Source organism: Podarcis pityusensis (assembly GCF_964106645.2).
Source record: "Podarcis pityusensis genome assembly, chromosome: 4".
Lineage (NCBI taxonomy): Eukaryota > Metazoa > Chordata > Lepidosauria > Squamata > Lacertidae > Podarcis > Podarcis pityusensis.
The window spans coordinates 73,591,289-73,611,047 of record NC_138027.1 but is presented as its reverse complement, the minus strand read 5'-3'; the positions used below and the strand labels follow the sequence as shown (position 1 = coordinate 73,611,047).

The 19,759-nt window shown below is 44.2% G+C and overlaps 1 long non-coding RNA gene across 1 annotated transcript in view; it reads right to left on the bottom strand.

Moving 5' to 3' along the window:
* Positions 1 to 15,140, bottom strand: part of LOC308474904 — a 106,943-nt gene extending 91,803 nt beyond the window's left edge. The window contains exon 1 of the long non-coding RNA XR_013985024.1: positions 14,446 to 15,140. This is a non-coding gene — a long non-coding RNA (uncharacterized lncRNA). The remainder of the gene's footprint in view (positions 1 to 14,445) is intronic.
* Between the last annotated feature and the right edge of the window lie 4,619 nt (positions 15,141 to 19,759).

Here is a 19,759-nt window from a genome sequence, read left to right as displayed (position 1 = left end):
CAAGAATTTTCTATTGTGCATATGAACATGTAACTTTTCCTCCATCAATGACTTCCTATTTTATTAGAAACTGGTGCCAAGGAGTCACTTCATTATGAACCTGTGCAAAGGAGTCAGTAGTTTCTAGAGGCAATGCCATTTTCCTCCTCCCAGCCTCCATCTCTGTGTGTCATTAAAAATGTGACATGGTGTGATATCATTTCAGCTCTTTGCTTCTGGTAGAAAGCACTGCAAAGATTGGTGAGCATTCTTTTTAAAAATATTGTGCTACATTAAACCCTTTGCATCTGTGAACAAGCTGCCATTGCTCTACATAAAGCCCATCTCCTCACTAGATAGTTCTATAGACAAAAGAAGACATCCTCTTATCTTAGCTGGATTTGCTTTGCTACCCACTTTCAGCCCACAATCTTTGCTCATGGAACTATAATAAATCCAGTTCTGTTCCTATTTCTCCCATTTGGCTCATCACCCTTGGCACCCATTGCCGCTGACAGGTTCAAGTCTGGAGATGTGAGTGATTCTTGCTTTGGCAAAGAACCTCTAAGCCACACATCACAGAGGCTGACAGCAGAACTCTGCACTTGGGGCTGATGAATTATATTCAGTTCCACAGGCTCACTTTTAGTTTGAAGCCTGGAAATTCCTGTGTGAGGCTTTCTAACAGGTCCAGGAGTAGGGATTGCGGCCTTCCAGATGTTGTTGAACAGCAACTCCCATCATTGGGGCATCCCTGACTATTGGCCATGTGGATGGGAGTCGAGTCCAGCAATGTCTGTCAGGGCAGAGGTTTCCCAATCCTGGATTAGAGGGTGGTGTCTGATGAAGGTCTCTGTCCGACTCAGCAAAGACCCATGTCCTTTCATCTCAGGTGTGGGGAACCTTTGTCCCTCCAGATGTTGCTCATCTACAACTCCCATCGTCCATAGTCATTGGCCATGCTTGCTGGGAAAGATGTTGAGTTGCAGTTCAGTAACATCTGGAGGGCCTGATAGGAAAGGATTGTTTTCAGAATGAGAGCCCTGGTTGGAACTGGAAACTTGGCATATGGACAAAACACTTACTAGTGTATGGTTTCACCTGGCCACCATCATGTATAAACGCCAGTGCAGGACACACTGGTGCCACAGAGCCCTGTGATGCTGCCACTGTACTTGCAGACTCGGGTAGGCTTCCACATGTTGTGGACAACAATTCCCATCATCCCTGGCAATTGGCCATGTTGGCTGGGGCTGATGGGAGTTGTAGTCCCGGACATCTGGAGGTCATTTTTTTGGCTACCTCTGTACTTAAATGTGACGCACAGCATTTAAAAAAGGATGTACGACCAAATCTGGACCAGTATGCATATGTACCTGGAACACAAGATTAATGGAGCATCCTTTAATAAGAGATGACCAAATACACATTTGATTTATATTTGGTATGGCAGTTTCCATGATATAATGATTAGCACACTATTAATTGCTATTAAATTTCTTTTTTCCTTTTTGCATACATTTGACACCAGGGCGTGAAGTGAAAAGTAAGGTTAGCCCCATCAAGGGCCTATTATCAAGCATCATTAGTCTCCATTTAGGGTACTGTTTTTGACACTGCATATATTAATTCTCTGCACTAATTGCATGAATGAGGAAAGCGGTGTTGCTAACTCACACAATTGTTCCCAGAGCACAAACTGAAGCTGATGTGTTTTCCAAGACAGGCATTCATACAGTAATGGGCCAACTTCATAATTGCTAGATTCATTACAGCTTCGTTTCCCTAGTTTGTTAAATTCTCATCCAAATCTTCACTTTCTGTAGAAGCAACCAGCACTAATGCAAGAGGCAGAGGTGTTATGGCGATGTTGCCTAGGTTCAGGAAGCAACACAATGGCAGGAGCAAGCCTGAGGTCCAAAATAGGGGGCAACAATACAGTGGTACCTCAGGTTAAGTACTTACGGTAATTCGTTCTGGAGGTCCGTACTTAACCTGAAACTGTTCTTAACCTGAAGCACCACTTTAGCTAATGGGGCCTCCTGCTGCTGCCGCGCCACCGGAGCACAATTTCTGTTCTCATCCTGAAGCACTATTTCTGGGTTAGCGGAGTCTGTAAGCTGAAGCATATGTAACCTGAAGCGTATGTAACCCGAGGTACCACTGTACAGGAAACACCAGAGCTTAGTCAGACCTGCTTGCTTGTGCAAAGCTAAACAGAACAGGAAGTCATCTTTTGCTCCTTCCTTTCCAGGGCAGGTCCAATAGCCAGTCTGCGTGGGCAAGAGTTAGTCCAGAGACTGGAAGTATTTCACTGAGAAGCTGCTACCTGCAGTCCAAAGGTTTATTTATTGCTTCCTATAAAACATCCCAAAGCTCTGTGTGGGAATCACAAACATATATAGAAAACCATATCAAGTCCAGTCAGTACAGACACAAACTGGGATGAAAATTTTCAACTTGAAAGGCTTGTTAGAAAAAGGAAGGTCTTCAATAGGTGATGAGAGGATAATAGAGACTGTATCTGTGCAATGTCACCATATTAAAGGCCCAATTCCTGGACCATATCATACCATCCAACAACCCTCTGAAGAAAATAGGAACATTTCTCACTCCCTTACCAACTGACTCTCCTTGACCCCCCATTTTTAGCCCCTGTCCCCACACAGAACATTTACTATTGGAAGAAGGGCAAGTGCCTATACCACTTCATGAATAGGGCACAGCACACACGTCCTCCACCATCCTGAGAAAACTCCTTAATCCTGATTTGATTTTATTCTTTGGTAGATTTAGAGAAAGAAAAGTACACAACTTTTAGAGACGGCCTAGCTTAGATGAAGATGCACAAAGATTCTTTTCTCTTTTTTAAAATCAAGACTCCTTGCGTTCTGTTACACTTCGACTTCCTTCCTGCCCAGCCAGTGCATCACATGGAGCTAGGCCTCGGTGGCCACAGCCTCTCCTCCTCCTCACCCGCTCTCCAGCAGCCACTACAAGTTGCCCAAGGGACGGTGGAGAGGCAACAGGATGCTCCTTCTCAGCCGCTGCAGCTGCTGTTGCTGGGGACAAGCTCATCCTCCTCCTCAAGCTCAGGCATGGTGGCACTGGTGGGGGAAATAGGTGCATTCCAAGTTCAAATCAGAAACCAGGGTGGCTTTTGTAATTCCAGGACTGTCCCTGGAAAATCAGGACACCTAGAAGGTATGCCATATGGACCAGGAACCCTGTTGAGATGGTTTCTGCAGAAGGTCCTCTTCTGCAGAGTGCAGTGGTTGGTTTGGTATATAAAGAGTGAGGCCATCTTTTAGGTTCACCGCATTAGGGAGCTACCTGCACACAGAGCTGGCAGCTCCTGACAAATTAACCTCAGGTTGGTGACTGCCTGTTTATTTCCTATGTAGCAGCCTCTTTAATGGGTTTATTCCCTCAGCAAAAAAAAAAGGCAGGTGCTACTCTCCTTTGGTGAATCAGACCATCCATGTAGTACTCAAAGTATGAAGTAGTACCAACCTGTACCTTCACATTTTAATAAGGTTAAAAACTATCTTGAGTGATTACTACAAAGTTACTCAGCCTTTTTATTTATGGAGCTGGGCTTGCAAACTATAAAAAGTCCTTGTAACATATTTTCATTTGATTAGAAGTAAACTCTGTTCTAAAAATAGCAGCAGAAAATGTGATAGAGTCGCTCTTATTGATGGCTGACATGCCAGCTTTTAAAATGCTGTTGGCAAACCAATTTGACTTTTATGATAATTCATGATAATATCCCATCAACATCAAAAAATAAGAGTATGTTGTGTATTATGCAGAGCGAGCAACTAAGCCATCAAGTTTTTTTGACAGTGGCTTGCCAATTTTTTGTCCCCAGCACGTTAACAGAATTATTCAAAGTGCTCACAATCCAGTAGCAGCCTCATTAGCATTTGCATTCCTCCAAAATTTATGACCTTATTTTCAATAAAAAGCCATTTTTTAAATTAAAAAAACATTCCTGCCTATTGTCTTTTATTTTTTGTTTGCTGTGTGGGAGCTCATTATCCTTTGCCGATTTTACCCTTGGGAGAAGTTCAAGGGCCGTATTCACAATGGTCTGTGATGTTAGAGAATACAGAATTAATCACATCACACGGATACATTTTACTGCAAGTGACTGTCTGGGTGGGGCAGAGCTGCTATCCTAGCTTCCCGGCAGTTGAGTCACTGTTGCTTATCAAGAGGTGGAGGGCAGAGGTGGTGGAGAGGTCCATATGGTATATGCAAACATACCAGCAGGAGCATCAGATTGGCTCCACTGGTGCATTTGTACCCAGGGACCCACTTGCCAACAAGGTAGCGAAATGGCTCTGCCCCACTCAGTGCAATGCTTCTGCCTTTTATCCCACATGTTGGACGAACTAGTTATAGCATACCCGTCAACTGTCCCGGAGAAAAACAGGATATCCAATTTTTTTCTCATGGAAGGACAGCAGCCCAAATGGCTGCTGCAATCTCACATAATTTCAGGCCGCACTCGTGCTCATTTTGGGGCACTGTCCCTGGAAGAAGCACTTTTTGGGGAGGGGCCACACATTCTAACATGAATCACGTGACTCACGCAAAAGTATGGCCTCAAAAGATGGCATCCCAGTTTGGGGCTGCTTCATATTGGAGGGTATGTTATAGAATATAATGGAATTAGCCTGGCATACTTACTGAGTCCTTGACTGACTGACTGACTGACTGACTGAATTTATTACCAGTCCTTCACCCAACAGCCCAAGGATGGGTGATGTCAGAAGATTAAACCAGAAAAACGTAATATCTAAAATTACAGTAAAAATTATCGCAGCGGCATTATACAGTAGAGAAGGTAGCAATACAGAAAAGGATGTAAAATGTCACCTCACCTCTCTTAAAGCCTAGACAAAGAAGTGCGACTTGACCTGCCAATGAAAACCATACAATGTTGGAGCAAAGCGTTGGGCATTCCACAACCTGGGAGCTATCACTGAAAAGCTCCTTCCATGCACCATTGTCCCTCTTTTCACAGTGGCACCAGGAGCAAGGCTTCCTCAACACTCAGGCAGGCCTGTCAGTAGAGTTCATGAGTGGCTGCATGGTATTCCTCTCTCTCATTTGTTATAGTGATAAACCTTCACTTGGATCCATTTCCAATTGACATAACATCCATTTGACACAGTCTGCGGAGTCTACAGCATTGTGTGTGCACTGGGAACTGGAAAGCCAAGCACCAGTGGATGCCGTTGGAAAGAGTCAAAACTTGTTTGAGATTAGTAAAAGAAACCTAGATATATGGAAAGAACAAACATCTTATTGCAGAAAGTGGAAAGGTACTTACAGAAGGGCAGGTACTAAAGTTCACATTTGCATTTGATTGTGAAAATCTGCCTGTGGGGTAATAGCTGTCTTTTAAAAATTCTTGTCTGACTTTATCTTGCTCTCTGTAATAAGCTGCCCAAATCCATGCGCTGTCTTCAGCTTTTCACTTGTATTAAATTTCCGCTACCTAAAAGGATACCAATTTAACTATATTTTTGGAACTACTCCTTAGGTAAAGGAGAAGTAGGAGGTAGGGACATTGGAAATTCAAGCCTAAGTGGGTCTGAAAGCCTTCACTTCCTTGAGCCGATGAACTCATTGACCACATTGCAAGTTGCTACAGAAAGCATAATAGAAGATGCTTGCAACAGAAATTGTTGGAGAGTGCTTTGCAATCTCTGATGAAAGCTACAATACTCCCAAATGGCACCAATAATTTGGCTTAGCAGAGAAGCTTTACACAGAATTAAGGACTAGAAGGCTTATATCCTGCCAGATGTCAGACACTCATTTAATTAACAATATGCTAATTTAAACACCCAGAAAACAAATTACCAACAACTTTAAATACCTGTCCCTCAGTTCCATGCACACAAACACACAACACTCCCCATCAAATCCCTATGAAAATATAAAATAATTAAGCTTCTTCTAACTATATCTAGTCAGAAGCTCCAAGATTTCCAGCAGAAAAAAATCAGCATAGAAGAGCAGAGAGGAATACCTAGTTTCTCAAATGAAATGAAATAAAATAATGCGTTTTTTTCATTTGTGAACTTTAGGCAACTGAAGCAGACTGAGGATCACCAGCTAACATAGGCAGCCTCAAAAATTTGCACAGTCCTAGGTATTTAGGACTGTATTGCAGGGAAGTGTGGCACCTATAGGCTGAATTGCAGCCACCTAGGGAAATAATACGGCAAGACACAAAGGTTAGGTGAACTGGGCATGACTTATTCAATGCAACAGATCTGTGCAGAACCAAGGTGCACAAAGCAGACTGGGTAAAACCAAGGATAAGAGGCAATATTTCATCTACCCCTTCCCTTAAGTCCCACCCTTTCCGGTGAGTAGAGAGACCTTCCAGGGCACCACAACTCCAAGCAGGTCTTACAAAGCTGCTCCTTACCCTCCCAGCAAGTCCACTGAAGACAAGTCTCGGGATTACTACCCTTCACGCTAAGGGTGCTCACCAAACTTTAACTACCTGATAACTTGACATGAGCCAACAGTGTGACGCGGCAGCTAAAAAAGCCAATGCAATTCTGGGCTGCATCAATAGGAGTATAGCATCTAGATCAAGGGAAGTAATAGTGCCACTGTATTCTGCTCTGGTCAGACCTCACCTGGAGTACTGTATCCAGTTCTGGGCACCACAGTTCAAGAAGGACACTGACAAACTGGAACATGTCCAGAGGAGGGCAACCAAAATGGTCAAAGGCCTGGAAACGATGCCTCATGAGGAACGGCTAAGGGAGCTGGGCATGTTTAGCCTAGAGAAGAGGAGGTTAAGGGGTGATATGATAGCCATGTTCAAATATATAAAAGGATGTCACATAGAGGAGGGAGAAAGGTTGTTTTCTGCTGCTCCAGAGAAGCGGACACGGAGCAATGGATCCAAACTACAAGAAAGAAGATTCCACCTAAACATTAGGAAGAACTTCCTGACAGTAAGAGCTGTTCGACAGTGGAATTTGCTGCCAAGGAGTGTGGTGGAGTCTCCTTCTTTGGAGGTCTTTAAGCAGAGGCTTGACAACCATATGTCAGGAGTACTCTGATGGTGTTTCCTGCTTGGCAGGGGGTTGGACTCGATGGCCCTTGTGGTCTCTTCCAACTCTATGATTCTATGATTCTATGATTCTATAACTTCCCACAACTTCCTGCGGATCTGGCCAACTAACCTATTTAGGGGTGATTACCTGCCAACCTAGGGACGCGGGTGGCACTGTGGGTTAATCCACAGAGCCTAGGACTTGCCGATCAGAAGGTCGGCAGTTCGAATCCCCGCGACGGGGTGAGCTCCCGTTGCTCAGTCCCTGCTCCTGCCAACCTAGCAGTTTGAAAGCAAAGTGCAAGTAGATAAATAGGTATCGCTCCAGCGGGAAGATAAACGGCGTTTCCGTGTGCTGCTCTGGTTCGCCAGAAGCGGCTTAGTCATGCTGGCCACATGACCTGGAAGCTGTACGCCGGCTCCCTCGGCCAATAAAGCGAGATGAACACCGCAACCCCAGAGACGTCAGAGACTGGACCTAATGGTCAGGGGTCCCTTTACCTTACCTGCTAAAGGCACCGGTCACCAAACCAGTGCAAAGTAGACAAAAATCCAGCCAGCAAGAGCAATCAGCTGACAGCCTCCCCCCCATCCTACCTGACTTCAAAATGGCAACTACTGTAAGCATTACCTATGCACTGAATACAGGACTGGAGAGTGGGTGCCACAAAAATGCAGAAGGCAGAGGAAATTGAGCAATGGGCTTAAGCAGCCGAGTGTCCAGCTCTCCCCACCCCACCCCCCAGCTTGGCACTGCCATAGTGCATGTATGAGGCCAGATGCCAGGCTGCCTTTCTTACAAATGCTGCCTTGAGCCACAGCCATCTTTGGAGCAGCAGAAGCAGCAGCTGGAGTCTTCTTTTTCCCCAGTCCTAGACAACCAGCTTCCATACACAGTATCTGTTTGAACCAAGTTTTTCCCATTTCTGTTGCTATTGAACAAGTAGCTCTAACATCTGGAGCCCTCAACTAAATTCAGCTGCTCCCAACCATGCAGGTTAGAACCTACTAGAATCTGGTAGTCCTGGTCCAGAAATAATTCCTTTCCAGCAAGGATCCCTGAATCTGGCTTGGATTCTGACCGGGAAAGATATCCTTCCCAGTCTGTTCTTTTATTCCTATTATTTCACATGCTTCCACACATTTTGTCGATTATAAATTTCACAGAATTGGCCACAGTAGAATGATGGCTAGTAATTGTTACAAATAGTATCATCTGATCGGGATTTCAGATACTCCATGTTATTTCTCATCCCTCTACTGTTTTCCACCACTGTGTACTTAGCATTCAGTGCCCACTGAGCATGCTCATTCCTCATTAAGTATTTTGTGTGTGTGTGGCTGGGGTTTCCCCGGGGATATTTTTTTATAAAGATTTTTTCCCCTTGTCATCCAAAACACAGGCTGCTTCTGCAAAATATTAGGATTCCTCCTCCACCACACACACCTGTTAATGCCTCCCTCTTGTGCATACAAAATGCTGTTTTGTCTAGTAGCATACAGACAGCTTAGAGCACTATCAATATATATGTTTCTCCTACTTCAGCGGAGTGATATAGAATGTTTTTGAAGGGATAAAGAAACACCATGAATTAACAATAATTCCTCACTTGGCATTTAAATATAATTTCACAAATTACATATGTGCTTACACACATATTCATTAATTACAGGGTTAAACGTCAATCTAGTTATTTTTCTTTCCATCTATTTGTCCATAAACATAGCTTTAATCCTCCCAATGAAATACAGTGGTACCTCGGTTTTCAAACATAATCTGTTCTGGAAGACCGTTCAAGTTCCAAAATGTTCGAAAACCAAAAACGCAATGCGGAAGCATCAATACAGAAAGCTCAGTACTGGTAAAAGGTGTAGTGCTCAAAGGAAGCCCATGATGTTAAAGAGAGAGTCCTATTGTTGTTGTTGTTTTTCCTTTGCAGGCAACAGTATAGTCGACACTTTCCCCCAGCAGGTATTGAAGTAATTTTCAATTCTATTGTGGCAAATGGCATTTGAATAACCATTTGCAAAGAACGGTTATACATTACCATTTGTCTGCTCGTGCCACCACTGCTTCCCCGCACCCCACAAATTAAATCTGCACCAAGTTAGAGGACAGTATGCATGTATCATCGAAACTAGACTGCGTCCTCTATAATAAGCTGTTGTTAATGATCTCTGCACTGCAAAGTTCTCATCAATTCTACTTAGGCTCCCATCTTCCAATATGCATATGGTATTAATCACTCGCATTGCCCTGAGTTCTCATTCTAAATATTGTTGCACGATACTCTCACCCTTTGGAATGAGGCACAGCAGAGACTGTGGTGTCTTTAGGATATATGGTTTATCTATACATATATATACACACAACCTGAGCCCACGGTGGAGGGGTTCACAGCATTAACACCCCAAGAGGGCTTTGCTTCTCCATAGCCGCAGCCTTGGATTCCAACAGAAATCAGGCATAGCTCTGTCTCTCAGCTGCCCAGCCTTCAGCCTTGCCAGCTTGCAGCTCACATAACTCAACCCTCTGCCTTGGCCTTTGTCTTTCTAAGTACCAGCAAGGTGAGGGAGGGAACCCAACCTATTTGTCCCCTGGCACAGAGCTACACACAGAGAGGCAATGTGGTGCAGTGGTTAAGAGCGATAGACTCGTAATCTGGTGAACTGGGTTCGCGTCTCCGCTCCTCCACATGCAGCTGCTGGGTGACCTTGGGCCAGTCACACTTCTCTGAAGTCTCTCAGCCCCACTCACCTCACAGAGTGTTTGTTGTGGGGAGGAAGGGAAAGGAGAATGTTAGCCGCTTTGAGACTCCTTCAGGTAGTGATAAAGCAGGATATCAAATCCAAAACTCTTCTTCTCTTTTACTTCCTTTGTTACCTTAATGGCCCATACTTAAGAGTGCCATTACCTCACCAGGAAGCTAGCCTGGCTCTTCCAGGAATTGAATTCATGCTGGATACAGGAATGAGAAGAGCACCCAAGCATAAAGCTGGTCCTCCCCACCCAAACTCATAACAACACGTCTCTGCCTGAAAGAAACGAGTAGTTCTAGCTACAGATGGAGTTTCAGCGAGCCTTTAGTGCAAGGTGGGAATGACAGGTTTCCAGGACGTCAGAAAATGGGGGGGGGGGAAGGGTGAATCAACAATTTCACAAAAGGTGCAGTCATCCCTTTCCACTCCTCCTGAAACATTCCTGGACAGAACAGGGAGGAGAGGTGGCGGTGAGGGTGAAGCTCACAACACGTGCCCACACCCCTCCCCTCCCCTCCCCTCCCATAGCAAGTCAGAATAGGGGAGAAATTTGGTCCAGGTCACATTTAAAGACAAACCTACCTAAGACTATATTCAAACATGAGGTTTATTGCATTAGCTTTCCTGGTTGTATTACTAGCGCTTCTGTGCCGGTTTCTAACATTATCTTGAGGGTGTATTCAAATGTGCGGAACTAGTTAGTGTACCTTATTATAACGCTAAGGCTTCTGTCCCATTTTTCAACTGCAGTAACTTGTGTTATGGACTATGTTGTGAAAATTCTCATTCACACCAGTGGGTGTGGTGTGACACAACAACGGATGACCTTGCACAACGTTGCTACTCTCCCACCCTTTCTGCATGTGTTTGCTTCTGTTCCAACATGAAAACAGCAGGAGAGAACTGTATGCTGCTATACCACCCCAAATTTTGTCACATTACTCCCACAATTTTTCAAATTAAGGGGGCTGGAAATCGTTGGGTTTTTTCCTGCAATCAAATAACATGGATATGAGCACTGAACTTGTGCTATATTCCATTAATTTTCCAGAAGTGGCTTGTACATTTGAAAGCTCAAATATAATGTGGCGATTAACAAGGAAACATAAGGGAAACAGAATAAACTGTCAAGGGAAGACAGTCTAACCCTGTTGCATTTTGGAGCTGTGGCTTTTTGACCACTGAACCAGTTCCTAGACTGTCGCCTATCAATGCAACTTTCAGAAACATTATTGTTTAGCTTTGGCAGCACAAGAGCTTCACATGTCTCCAAAAATCAAATTTGTCCCATTTGATTTTGCTCAGTATGTCTAACTAGCTATCGAGTTGTAATCTTGCCATTAAATCTGTATTGGTTATGGGACAATGAAGCACAAAAATAAAAAGGGTGTGCCAATGGAAAGCCAAATCATCATCATCATCAACAACAACAACAACTGAAGAGCTGCGAAAGAACATTCAGACTGCTTCTGGAATCTGAACAAAACACAGCAAGGAAAGACAAATGGACTTTATACAGTGTTCTTTTGCTAGATTAATCACTGTGAAGTACTACGGCAAAGGACAGGGATTGGCTTGGTTCTCACAACAAAGACAATTCATTTGGAGACAATCAATAATGTACTGTACCCACATCCATAAGTTACAGCTTCATTCACTGGAAAGAGACAGTTGTTTTTCATTCTTCGAAATGCTTCACCAAGCTGATGTCAATGCAAGGGCCTCCAGAGTTTGTTATTAAACTGACATTTGCAAATGTCAAAGCATTTGTTTCACATATGGGCAACCAAATGCAGAGCTTATCCATTCAGAGAGAGAGAGAGAGAGAACAAAATGAAGAATGGAAAGGAAGATATTTACAGACAGTGGCTCATGAAATCCACTGCCCAGCTTCCATCACTGGGTGTCTGCTCTGCTGGTCTTTGCAACGTTTCAAAGTAGAAATGTGTGCTTGGAACACCCCTACGCCTACAGATGGGATCCCTGCCCTCCCCGTCAATTAGCTACAGCTGAAGATTCTTTTCCACATGCTATATTTGGTACCTGTCATGCACTAATTTAAAAGCTGTGTGTGTGTGTGCGCGCGTGCTTCTATGGGGGCGGGGGAGCCATAATCATCATGTTATTAGCATTTTACCGTATTCGCTCTATTAGACGCACCTGAGGATTGGACGCACCGAGTTTTTAGGGGAGGAAAACAAGAAATAAGAAAGGAATGCAAAGCATCCTGAGCTAAGAGGGAGCGCTCCTCTATCTTCGCTCAGGAGGCTTTGCGGGGCTACCCCTGAAGCCAGGAGAGCAAGCGGGATTGGTGCGCACTGATCCCTCTTGCCCTCCTGGCTTCAGCAAAAGCAAGCCTACTGGCTTTCCTCCCACAAGAGCCGTGCGCTCTTTAAAGGGAGCACGGCTCTTGGGGGCTTTTCTGGGAGGTGGGGGAAGGGACAGAGCGCACGCTCTGCCCCTTCCCCCACCTCGCACAGAAGCCAGGGATAACCACAGGAAGCCTTCGCAGGGCAGCGGGATGAAGGCTCCCCGCTCCCCTGCGGAGATTTCATCCCTTGGTTAAGCCAGAAGCTAGAACAGCCAGCAGGATCCTGCTCGCTGTCCTGGCTTCTTTAGCCGCGGGCAGCCTCTCTGGCCGGGAGAGGCTGCGCCAGCTATGGCAGAAGCCAAGACAGCCAGAGGGATCCATCCCGCTCACTGTCCTGGCTGCGCGCGGCTAAGGCTCCCCCAAGAGCTGCGCTCCCTTTAAAGAGCCGTGTGAAGCGTGTGTGTGACTTTTGGGGGCTTTTCCTGAGGTGGGAAAAGCCCCCAAGAGCCACACACACGCTCCACACGGCTCTTTAAAGGGAGCACTGACAGAGCCTCCCACCTGCATTTGCTGCATAAGACGCATACACATTTCCCCTTACTTTTTAGGAAGGGGAAAGTGCGTCTTATAGAGCGAAAAATATGGTAAGCTGGGGAAATGCCATGGCTCAGTGGCAGAGCATCCTCTTTGCATGAAGAAGGTCTCAGGTTCAGTTGCCATTCTCCAGGTAAGGTTGGGGATGTCCCTGTCTGAAACCGGGCAGAGCTGCTGTCATACAGTGTGTAGACGATACCGAGGTAACTGGACCAATGATCTGACTCGATATAATATAGCTTCCTATGTTCTTATGCAACCTCAGCAGCTGTGGTGTGCAAAATCAAATGGTTTACATATACCGGTATATATTTGCAACAAATTCAAGAGGCAGCCCTATCTGCACATACTTGGATATTTAATTCCTAAAGACATGGTGGACATGGAGTCGGGAGACATGATAGCTCAGATATAAAGTTCACCAGGGTTACATTCACATGGCAGCTTATTCCACTTTTGTGACATTTCCCTAACTGTTAATTTTCGCAATGCATTTGAGCTTTCACACAAAGTAGGGGTCACTTCCGAAACTATAGTGGAAACATTAACCCTGCTTTGTGAAAATCCCTTGCAGATGACCGCAGTGTCTGTAGACAGACAGACAGGTCATGCAATCCATAGCAGTGACCAGAGGAGGAATGACTGCTGGGAAAGACGCAGAGAGAAAAAACGCCATAGTGCATCTGCAGCAGCACAACCGGATGCCTTCGTCTGCCGCAGCTACAACAAAACAAATCTCTCCCATATTCGTCTCTACAGCCACAGCAAGCACTGCAACTTTATGACAGCTTGACTTCACCCCCAAAGGTGCACTCCTCCTTTGTCCCCCAAGACAGATGGATGCCAGCAACGATCAGCAATAGTGGAATATAGCACACGTTTAGCACTCGTTTCCATAATATAATAAAAATTATTATTATTATTATTATTATTATTATTATTAATACCCCGCCCATCTGGCTGGGTGGCTTCCAACTGAATATTAAAACAATACAGTGTCAGACATTAAAAACTTCCCTAAACAGTTGTTTTTTAAAAGTAAAATAGTTGTTTATTGCCTTGACATCTGCTGGGAGGGCGTTCCACAGGGCAGGCGCCACTACTGAGAAGGCCCTCTGCCTGGTTCCCTGTAACTTGGTTTCTCGCAGCGAGGGAACTGCCAGAAGGCCCTCGGCACTGGACCTCAGTGTCCGGGCTGGATGATGGGGGTGGAGATGCTCCTTCATGTATACAGGACCGAGGACATATTATTTGCATATAGATTTCTCCCCCCCCCCCACCGGCCACTATAGTCCCAGAAGTGGTTTTATTTTGTGTGATTACTTAAATATAATGTAGACCTTAACAGTTGGAGTAACAGTTGGTAATGAAAACAGAATAAACCGCCATGGGAATACAGCCCAGGTGACCTTTGGCTGTCATTTTCTTTCTCTCAGTCTCTCTCAGCCTATTTTACCATAGAAGGCTGTGGGAAGAAAGAGGAGATGAAGGAGATGAATCCCATTTGTGCAACCATGGGCTGCTTTGAGTGGATTTTGGGGGTAGGGTGGGGGGACACATAATAAAACATTAGGAATGGGACACAGGAGGCTGCCTTATACTTGGACAGACCAATGCCCCATCTGGCTCAGTACTGTTGACTAGCAGTATCAGGCTGGGTACCCACTCAATCCTACCTAACGACACCAAAGTTTGAACTTCCTACCTTCTGCATGAAAAGAAGATTCTCTACCACCAAACTACAGCCTTCAGCTATGGAACCATTGGAGGTTATTATATCCGCAACTGACTCAGGGCCTGGCGATAGCGATTCAGCAAATACTCTTGGTGACTGGCTCAGCACCACATCCTCTGTGTGACGCTTGTTCCTTCCGTAGTCGATGTGTTGTATTCCTTAGGGCCTACTTTATGTTCACATTATGGCTGTGAGGTTGCGTTGCTTAGCAACGCTACAGTTATGAGCTCTTGGAGCACGCCTCTTCAGAGAGGCTTGTATACAAATATCTATTTATTACTAAGTAGAGCTATCAGATTTTCTCCCAAGCCATTTAACAATGTGAACATGCCTTTTCTTTTTCCCAGGACTAATTGAGCAAGCTTTGATCCCTCGTTCTGATGTTAGCTTCTGGAACATTTGTTCTAGAACATACTAAAGGAAACAAAATTTAGAAAACCACACCTCCTTGTAGGCCCCCGAAGCTTGGCTATTAACAGAAAGAGCACAACCCTTGAGACAGCTTCAATTAAGAACATGTGCTTGCTTTCCTGTGATTAGCACTCTGTTTTAGTACTCCAACACTATCCAGCACTTCAGTAATTTTCCTAAAGAAGAGAGAATTATTTAAATCTTCTGCTCCTAGCCATGGCAAGTCAGTTTTCTGACTGCTTGGTGAGACGTTTTCTGGAATTCATGAGGTACTTGAAACACAACATCTTCTTTAACGTAAATGTAATTACAATAAATTATGTAGATTATTAGAAAGCAATGGGATGTGACTTCTCAGATCTTCAATTGACAATTCTTTGGAGGCTGAGGCCTGCAAAGCCAGCAATGTGAAGATATTCTGCAGAATAGGTATGAATCCCACACAGGGTATTGTGGTTAGCCTTGTAATCCTGAAGCAAAACTCCTGCGCTGTAGGTTAATATTCCCCATGCTGCAGAATGAGCAGAAGAGCTGAGAGAAAGAAAGAGTGCCTTATTTTTAATTACTTTTCAAGTTTATGCCAAAAGCTTTAGGTTACTGAATGATTCTCTCTCAACCCTCCTTATAACTATATGCATACTTAACTCAAAGGTAAAGGTAAAGGAAAAGGACCCCTGGACGGTTAAGTCCAGTCAAAGGCCACTATGGGGTTGCGGCGCTCATCTCACTTTCAGGCTGAGGGAGTCGGCGTTTGTCCACAAGCAGCTTTCTGGGTCATGTGGCCAGCATGACTAAACCGCTTCTGGCACAATGGAACACTGTGATGGAAACCAGAGTGCATGGAAACACAGTTTACCTTCCCACCACAGCAGTATCTATTTACCTAGCATTTCGAAAGCACCCTTAAGTGCAAGTAGATAAATAGGTACCGCTTTACAGCGGGAAGATAAACTGCGTTTCCGTGTGCTGCTCTGGTAATGGTTCACCGGAGCAGCTTCATCACGCTGGCCACGTGACCCGGAAGTGTCTGCGGACAGTGCTGGCTCCCGGCCTCTTAAGTGAGATGAGTGCACAACCCTAGAGTTGGACACGACTGGCCCGTACGGGCAGGGGTACCTTTACCTTTACTGGTATGCTTTCAATCTGCTAGGCTGGCAGGAGCTGGGACAGAGCAACAGGAGCTCACCCCGAACTGCTGACCTTCTGATCGGCAAGCCCAAGAGGCTCAGTAGTTTAAACTACAGCGCCACCTGTGTCCTCAAACGTTACTCAAATGTAAGCCGTATGTGAGCACTGGGGTTAGGAAAGAGTAGCTCTCCATAATATTGCAGTGGTAGTTCCTGCCATTGGCATGTCAGTTGAAAGTCTTGCTTTAAGGTAATGTATATAAGGGACTCTGAACAACTGCATGAATCTTATACAAGGATTTCTCTTCCTAAATTCACACAGTGCTTATCTCCATCCTAATATCAGCCAAAATGGGGAAGAAAAAGAAGGAAGGGGGGGATACTAGGAATGAAACAGCAACACACCAGAATTATTTTTCTATTCTTAAATGGTATATCTGCTCTTAAAATATTAAAGACAATTTTAGGGGTAAGAACCTTGTTGATCTGATAACCTATCTGATCTGATAACCTACTCCATAGAGTATCCTGGTGACTCATTTGGAAAGAAACTCCACTCTGCACATGTTCAGACAGCTGAAAGAACCTTTCTGCATGCCATAAGCAGACATTCCTGTTAAGAGTTGTTCAGTGGAATCCTGATCTGGACCTTGTATAGAAACAAATTATCTCCACCGCAACAAAAATGTGCTTCCAAGCTTTATGGCAGAATGTGCATCAAAGCCTTCAGACAACTTAAATACAATAAGACATGTTACAGAACGACAAAGTAGCACATTGCACACAAGCAATGAGGTCCAGTCTTTTATGCAGTTCAGAGGGAGATCCTAAGCTTGCACATCATTGAAAAATTTCTGCTGCTGCTTCTACTAGCCACCTCCAACAAGCAAAGGCTCCTCAAGTTTCAGCTTCCTGCTGTGAAAGCTCTGCAAGTTCATGTTTCTAGAGATGAACTTTAATGACAGCCAGTTTAGAAGTTGATCCAAAATGAATAGAGATTCTGCTTACAATGCAATCCCAACTTTGCAACTTTCCTTGCACATAAATTCCAGTAAGGTGACCACTGGTTCAACAATCAGTTCCCCCCCCCCTTTATGCTAGTTTCCTTTTGGTGGTGGTGAGAGGAATTATAATGGTATGTGTGTGGTCATTTTTCACCTAGGGACATGGGCGCAGCCAAGGGGAAGAAGGGAGGCAGTTGCCTCCTCCTTAATCAGTAACAATCAATACAGATCTGAGGTTCTGCCCCCCAAAAAAACAAAAATCCTGGCTATGTCCATGCCTGGGGAGGAGGGCATTTGAAAAACAATTGCAAAGCTGTTCTAGATATCCGAAACAGTGCCACTGATGATGTCATGGGAATTATCTAATGAGCACCTTGCCCAGACAGCTTTTTGCCTATTAAATCTGAGCCACGCTGGAAAACTGCATACATGCATAGCTTCAGAAATCTACTCTGATGAGTGCCTTTACTGCTACACCTTTCTTTAAGACTGGGATGAAAGACCGCAATGCAATTTCCTTCCAAATTATTTAATGGGGCATCTACTCAAACATGGTTCATTAATGTCTAGTGCTCATCTCTAAAGGCATTAGAAAAATCCAGGTGCATTGAAGACCATTTCTTTCTCATCTATTTCTCACAGAGGAAATGTGTCAAGATGATGTATTACAGTTCCAAAAAAATGGCATGAGACAAATAGATCTATCAATCCCATAATTCCCCTTTTATCCCCCCTTGTCATCTTCAAAAGTGACCGAGTATCAAGTCAAAATCAGCCTGCAGTACGGTTAAAGAATGGCTTTGGCCCAATGTATTTTCTAGGTTCCCTTGGGAGGTCACAAAGATGAAAGGAAGTTGTCTTCCCTAAACACTAGCTTTTGAGGGTTTAGTCAGGTATAAAACCTATAAGTACTATAGGCCGATATTTCAGTGCCTTGTACTTGAATACAGTGCTATATACTTGCAGTGAAAATTGTTTAGTTTTGAATCTCTCCTCAGTTCTGTGCAGGTCTCAGCTTACATGAGTTTCAAGGCTGGAGAAAATCCATTATTAGTTTTAACAAGGATTATTCTTTTGCACCCTATACCACAGAAAAGAAACTAGGATGCCCTCAAATCTGCAGCCAGTTCTGGTGCATGACTGAGGATTTTTGTTTTGTTTTACAGTTTTCTCTACCTGCTGGCAGGGAAACCATCAGATTTCCCCATAGGCAGAACCAGGCTTTTCTAAGAAGTTAAAAAAAACACCCTTATTTATGAAGCTGAAAACCCCAGAGCAAGCAAAACTAGCTCTATCTTTACCAAAAAGAAGGAAAAGTGTGCATTGGGATCCGTCCCCCCCGCAGCATATGAATTTAGTTTCCTTTTATCTTTGACACGTACACAAAAAAATCTTTAAACTTAATACAAATGATGCTTTAAACTTTATGACGAAAGCAATCCAAGCAAATTAGGTGCTGCTTTTAAAAATAACCAGGAGCAATGGAACAATCAAAGTCAACTGTCACCAGTTCTTTTCCCGGTCATGATAATATATTACACAACTCATACCTCATTCAGAGGTGCTCAGAAAATCTCAAAGCCAATAGGACTGTAGATTGAACAAGCTGGAACTCACAATAGGCTCTACAGCCAAACCAGTCTATTCCCCTCCCTCTCTCAAAAATGATCGGCAAGGAGGCACCACAATTTCTGGAGGGACAGAGATGCAATTTATGATGATGCAATTATGCAGCAAGATTAGCTCCACTGTTATTGCCAGATTGGTCCTTGAAAAAAACAACAGGCTTATGGTTTGACAAGAGCTGTGCCAGCAAATAAATGCTTAGGGGGAGGTATCCCAACTGCTGTTATGTCAGCAGCACTGAAGATAGAAACAACAGTTTGGGGAAAGGATATAAAAGACTTTTCTGGACAAATTTGTTAAGAAAACCGAAAGCTTCAGAGGTTGTCAGGCAAAAATGGGCATGCTCATCAGCTGTCAAAGCTTTTATGGTGAATGGAAAGTGATCAGCATGAAAACATGCCCATTCACTGATCAGCATTCAACATTTCAAAGGTCTTCACTTTTTCCACAAGAAACAATTTAAAACAACTTATCTTTAAAAGTATATAATAATATGCCTCTCTCTCTCTCTCTCTCTCTCTCTCTCTCTGTGTGTGTGTGTGTGTGTGTGTGTGTTTAAATACTGGATTGCAGGGATTTATGAACAGTATGCACAAAAGTCATGTTGATATTTGGTAGCAAATGATACCTTAAGGTGGTTGCAGTACAGTGCACCACTGTTTAATTTTAGAACGCTGCATGGATGGAATGCATTTTTAATTCCTCCGGTATTATATTCCTCCTGTCTTCCCGTGCTCCAGCATGTTTTTACTTCTCTAGCCTTTCAAAGTGAATATGAAAGGCTAATTGAGTTTGACTTAACATTAAAAGTCTCTGGGTGGTTCATCAGCTACAGTCTTTCCTAGACCAGGAGCCCCTAGTCACAGTCACCCATGCTAGTAATCTTCCAGTTAGACTACTATTTAAGGTTAAGGGACCCCTGACCATTAGGTCCAGTCGTGGCCGACTCTGGCGTTGTGGCGCTCATCTCGCTTTATTGGCCGAGGGAGCCGGCGTACAGCTTCCGGGTCATGTGGCCAGCATGACTATGCCGCTTCTGGCGAACCAGAGCAGCACATGGAAATGCCGTTTACCTTCCCGCCGGAGCAGTACCTATTTATCTACTTGCACTTTAAC